We start from the raw sequence: 6,252 nt of genomic DNA on the forward strand, positions 1-6,252 counted from the left end.
TTTAAAAATAATATTTTTAAATTAGTTGTTTGAAATAAAAAATTATGCTAATTATTCCTTTAAAAATCTTTACAAGTTTTAATTATTTTCGAATCATTTCAAAATTTTTGAATATCTCTTAAACCTAGTCAAATTTGAAAGAATTATGTTCCTTAATTTTCTAAAGTTAAGTGATATGGAAAAATTACGACATTTTGTTTCAAAATATTTTACGTACTTTTTAAACATTTTATGAATTAATAAAAAATGTTTTGTAATCTTTTTTCAATTTTCTGTTAGAATTCATTTCAAAACAATCATTTACATTTTTTCCCAAGGAGTTTCTTTCATTATCTGAAAGTCCTTCGTTTATTGACTTTTTAATATTATTTTTTTATTTTACATACATATCTATTATATCTTATCAAAATTTAATATAAAAATCTTAAATTTTAAGTGTATTTAAATACTACAATTTTTAATGTTTCCATATTTTTATAAATAATTCAACAAATTTTATGTGTAATTAAAATAAACTTTTTTTAAATCTCATTGAACTTATTCCAAGTTACCTTTTTTGAATTTTCAAAATTCATGTAATTACTTATTCTGATTGGAAATAGTTGAACCTCTTGCGATTAAAATCGGGGATGCAGATTGAGAAGAAATGTGCTAAAAGTAATTTAAAAAAAAATAATTCAAGTTTCAATTTTAAAGACTGATAATTGTACACAATTTCCAGGCGCATTGTTCTTATTCTTCTACAAGAATTCTTAGCTTTTTCAGTTCTTTAAATCAGTTTATCCTACGTTTCTAAAACTCCTCTGAACTTTAGATTCTTTTTTAATCTCATCAATTCTACTCAATATTTATTGAATTTATTCGATTATTCGCCCTTTTAAAATTTTTTTAATGTTATCGAATTAAAAAATGTTGAATTTAAAACCTTTTACACTCTTTTTCGAAATTTTATGAAATTGTTTGATATATTTAAAAATCTTCTTTAATTTTCTTTTAAAGCACATTTTACAAAATAAAAAATCATAAAAAATTTTCACACGATAATTAGGAAAATAATTTTTTTTTTCTAATCTTATAAGGTCTTCTAATCTGTAAAAATTATTCAAATTTTTCCTTCTTTTTATTTTACAAAATTAAAAAAACATTGCCTTTAAAATTTTCCAGATACTTTGACAATTTTTGACGTATTTTTAAATGGCTTGAAATGCTTGATAATAATCTCCTAAAATTAATTTTTCGCAATAAAAAATTAGTTTAATTATTTCTAGGAACCTAAAATAATATTTTTCATTTTCGTAAAAACTTACAAAATTCTTGAAAAATCTTTACAAGTTTTAATTTTATTTGAATCCTTTCAAAATTTTTAAATATCTCTTAAACTTTTTCAAATTTGAAATTAGATTTTTAAAGCAACATATAATTTAAAAAATTGCGTAACAAAATTGCACACAAAGGTCTAATAAGAATTATGTTCCTTAATTCAAGATGTGAAAAAATTGACTCATAATCTTTTAAACTTTTCCCAGGAATTATAAGAAAAATAGTTTTATCCCCTTGAAATCGTTCGGAATTCCTGTAAAGTTTCTAAAGTTAATGTTTGAATTCTTTAAAAATCTAATTTTCTAACAGAATTTAAGTTTAAAGTTCGATTTGAATCTCTTCAGTTCTTCTTAATATTTCTTTCACTTACTCGATTTTGATCTATTTATTATAATCTTACAAAATTGAAACATTTTGCTTTAAAATCTTCTACAGTCTTCTTTTAAATTTTAGGAAATCCTTTCACATGTTTAAAATCCTTTTTTAATATTCTCATAAAGTACGTTTTTTTATATAAAAAGTCATTACAAATTTTCCTACCAATCTTAAAAAAGTTCTGTTTCTAATCTTCTCGGACCTTCGAAGCCTTCTAATCATTAAAAACTATTTAAATTTGTCCTCATTTTCTTTGAAATTCGGCAAAATGAAAAAGATGACTTAAAATCTTCAGATTCTTTATTGATCATTTTAAACATAGTTTAAAGTGTATTGAAATTTCTAAAAATAAATTTTTCAAAATAAGATATTATATTGATTATTCGTTGAAATGTAAAAGAATATTTTTCGTTTTCATGAAACCTTAAAAAATTCTTTAAAAAATCTTTACAGAATTTAATTTTTAAATTTAAGGAAAAATGTACAACAAAATTGCGCAAGAAGGCTTGCTAAGAATTAATTTCCTTCTTTTTTTCTAAAATTATAGAACATAATAAAATTCCCTGAATTTTCATTCTCTTGGCACCCTGCGAAATTCAGTTTACTTAAAAACTCCTCCAAGTAGCCAGTTAGCCACCGAAAACGAATCGTGAAGTCGGGGGGGGGGGGGGACTCGGGCTTGCCTCGTGCTCGTGCATTTTCGGCTCTGCAGGAGGCTGGCCTACGCAACATGTAGCAGAGCCGCCTCACGGACACGCTACGTTTGAATGTGTCGCTCCCAGATGGGAGAGTGGTGGGGGCCGAAAAATCCCATGTTCTGGAGACACTGACTCGCGAGCTTGCCCGACAAATCTAGGAAGTAGTTTCGCCTTCACGCGACTCACATACACTCTCAGCCACACGCGTCGCGCCGTGCTTATGTACAGACATTTTTGTGGTTGGAGTTCTTCGGATGAGTGGCTAGAAGTTTTATAATACCTACGTTGTTTAGCTTGGGTGGTTTCGCGTGTACACGCACTCTTGGTTTATGTTTAGAAACTGTTTAGAAACGGATCGTCTACTGCCTTAACCTTGACATGAATTATGAGAAGAAACATTGATATATATTAACCCAAGGTTACTATGGATAGCTGTAAGAAAGCATTGAGAGGTGACTGCTGTCACCTCCAATGTTCGCGGCCGCTCTTCATTATTGCATACCTACAACATCAGCGAAGGAGGTTTCAAACATCGTATTGGATTGACTTATTAATATAAATAAACTGTAAATTTTCCGTTCGCCTAAATGCAGAACCTCTCAGAGCGCTTTTTTCGAAAATGGCCGGGTTCTTGTTTCATTGCGATTAATTGAAAGTTGATGCATTTTTTGCGCCTTGGAAGCAGCAAACCGCCACCATGAGTGTACTCATGGCGAACATAGTTCGTGGGCCCTCTGGCTGGCTATGGCACAGCGGCTGATCTAGAGTGTCTTTTTTTCGACGATACTTAAACCATCGTAAACCTAGGATCGAGCCGAGAATTTAGATTGAGCGCCTGTCATGCCTCACTCAACTTTCCAATTGTTAGAGATTACAGTCGGTTGAAAGCAATTAGAAATTAGCAAATATTAATGAATTTCATTTTAATACTGTGCGTTCGGTTTATTACATAACGATAAGACGATTAAAAAAAGAAAGAAGAATATCGGTTAATCCTTTCAAATTCTGGATACACCTTTTTTCTCTCTTCTCCGATTGTACGACAAAAAATACTGAAAGAAAATGATGCTGCGACCAAAAGTGGAAAATGTTGAATGGGAAAAGTATGAAATTTACACTTATTTTATTTCCATTTTCTTATTCATTTCATTTATTCATTAATTCATTGCATTGCTTTTCATTCAAAAATTAAAATATTATTAACAGAAACCGGAGGAGCCTTCTTTTTCGAGTTAGGGACCTAGCCATAGAATTATAAAATTAAATGGCACAATGTGTACTGTTTATACTATGTTAAAATTTAATAAAAATGATAAATATATTTCCAATCGACTTACAAGATGGAATGCTTGCGAAATAAATCCATACTAATAAATTTTATTTTCAACACCCCCCCCCCCCCCCCCCCCCCCCCCAGCGCTCCAAATATGAGCCGAAAATAAAAAAACTACATTTTTACGTTCATTATTGTTCATTTTTAGCAAATATCCGTCGTCTTTTTCATACAAATAATCACTAGTCGACAATTTCAATATTTCTCACTACTTTTTAAACAATTTTCAATCGTTTACAGAAATGTAAATTATTTAAACAATAATTTAATCCCAAAAAATGGAAAAAACAATCGTATTTTCTGATTGAAATGTAATGGTTTGTCATTCTTTGGAGTAGCACATTTTTCTAAAAACATTAGATCATCATTTAAGCAATTATTTATTCTTTTTTTTCAAATTTCTGAACATTGAGCTAGAGATGCCCACTTTTTCTAAATTGGTATCCGATGCTACCTTTTTGTTGAATAATTACATAATTTTGATACATTTATTTTAATGTTTGATAAATGCCTATTCGTTTAAACAATCCTAATTGGCTCAATCCGTTTGTTTAAAATAACTAAATTGTGTATTACATGACTGTATAGTGTATACAAAGAATAGATCACCCACCTTTTAATTGTTTAAACAAATATAACTTGTTAAAATAACTACTTTTTGAAAAATACATTTAAAATCGTATTTTCTGAGTCAAACATAACATTCAATGATGTCGAGGACTAGTAAATTCTGCTAAAATTTTAATTTTATTGTTTTTGCAATGAATTACACAGCCACACAAAAAAAAGTGTGCGGATCTGGTACCAAGACACACGTATTCCTATGGATTTTGGGGGCTGAATTTAAATTCGGTATCAAAAATCACCCATCACATCATGGTTGAGCCATAAGCTCAAAAAATGACGAAAAATCATGCACTGGGGCAAATAAATTTCAAAATAATGCCAGTGATGCAAATTTTCACTTCAAAAACATGTCGAGAACTGTGAAGGATCAACCCTTGCCTGTTATCAACTCATTTAACATAACTTTACCCAACAGAACCTGACCTCACCTAACCTGAATTAACAGAAATTTATTGAACTACACGTAAAGCTCTGGAAGCATATTTTCCCAGTAGCAAATGTGTTCTACATCGAATGGGTCAACTCGAGCCTAACCTAGAAATAAATCTAACCTAGTCTACCCTAACCAAAAATAACCTCACGAAACACAATTAAACTGATTGTGTTGTCCCGTTGTGTTTGCTGTACCGTTTGAATCAGCTTTGGCTTAACCTGCAAAGAGGTCAAACCTATCTTAACCTAAAAAAACCTGACCTAACCTAACCTAACTTAACTTCACGTAACACAATTAAACTCATTGCGTTGTCTCGTTGTGTTTGCGGTACCGTTTCATTCAGCTTCGGCTTAACGTACATAGAGGTTTAACCTATCCTAACCTAACAAAACCTGACCTAACCTAACCTAGCCGAATGAAATTAAACCACACGTGTAGCTATGTAAGCGTACGTTTCTCAGTCTTAAATGTGTGCTATATTTAACAGGTTAACTCGATCTTAACCTACAAATGAATCTAACTTAACAGAACCTAACGAAATTTTTCTTAACGCAACACAACTTAACTTAAGTGTTCCCGTTGTAACACAATAAAATTCATTTCATTGCACATTTCATTGGTTAAAAATTCAGACGCACATTACTCATTTGAAGAAACTTAGAACTACAAGTAGAATTTACCCCATTTCAATTAACCTCACAATGTTTGTATCAATTAAAATGTAGAACTGTAACTTAAACATGCAAATGAATAAGAGTTTTATTCAAAATTTTGTTTTCTCTGCTTTTCTTAGACTTAAGGGCATGTGATACTTACAGTTTCCCCGGCATTTTTCCACAAAAGTGAAAATTTTTAAAAAACTGAATTCGGAGATGCTATAAAATATCATAACGGACGTCCCCGGACTCTTTTTTGAGGGATAATAACAAAAAAAATTTATTGTGCTAAGTGAAAATTTTATGCATATGTATTATTTTGAGGTTTCGACGTTTTCATCTCTGTCTTTCCGATAATCTGGAAATTATTTATGAAATAAACTTTTTTGATTGCCTGCAAAAAGAGTTAGTTCCGGGTTCGTTAGCATGTTCGCTATGATTTCTCACAGTTTTAAGACAAAATATTGATTATTCTAGAAAAAAAGCCGTCGGAACCTAAAACTGGTAAAATCGATACTAATTCCTAAGCGCTATGCAAAATAATCAGATTTTGCTAAATTAAAACTTTTTTGAATTAAACCAAAAACAAAGTGTGTAGGGACGTCCGTTAGCATGGTCGCTATCATGTCCCAAATTTTTAAGACGAAATATTGATTATTAAAGAAAAAAAGCCGTCGGAACCTAAAACTGGTAAAATCGACAATTTTCTAAGTATCACATGCCCTTAAGGGATATATTTATACTATCTTTCGTGTTTACATTTTATCTTGCTTTTTATCGTAATTAAATTGATTTATAGACCTACTTCAG

This window comes from Belonocnema kinseyi, chromosome 9, assembly GCF_010883055.1.
Source record: "Belonocnema kinseyi isolate 2016_QV_RU_SX_M_011 chromosome 9, B_treatae_v1, whole genome shotgun sequence".
Lineage (NCBI taxonomy): Eukaryota > Metazoa > Arthropoda > Insecta > Hymenoptera > Cynipidae > Belonocnema > Belonocnema kinseyi.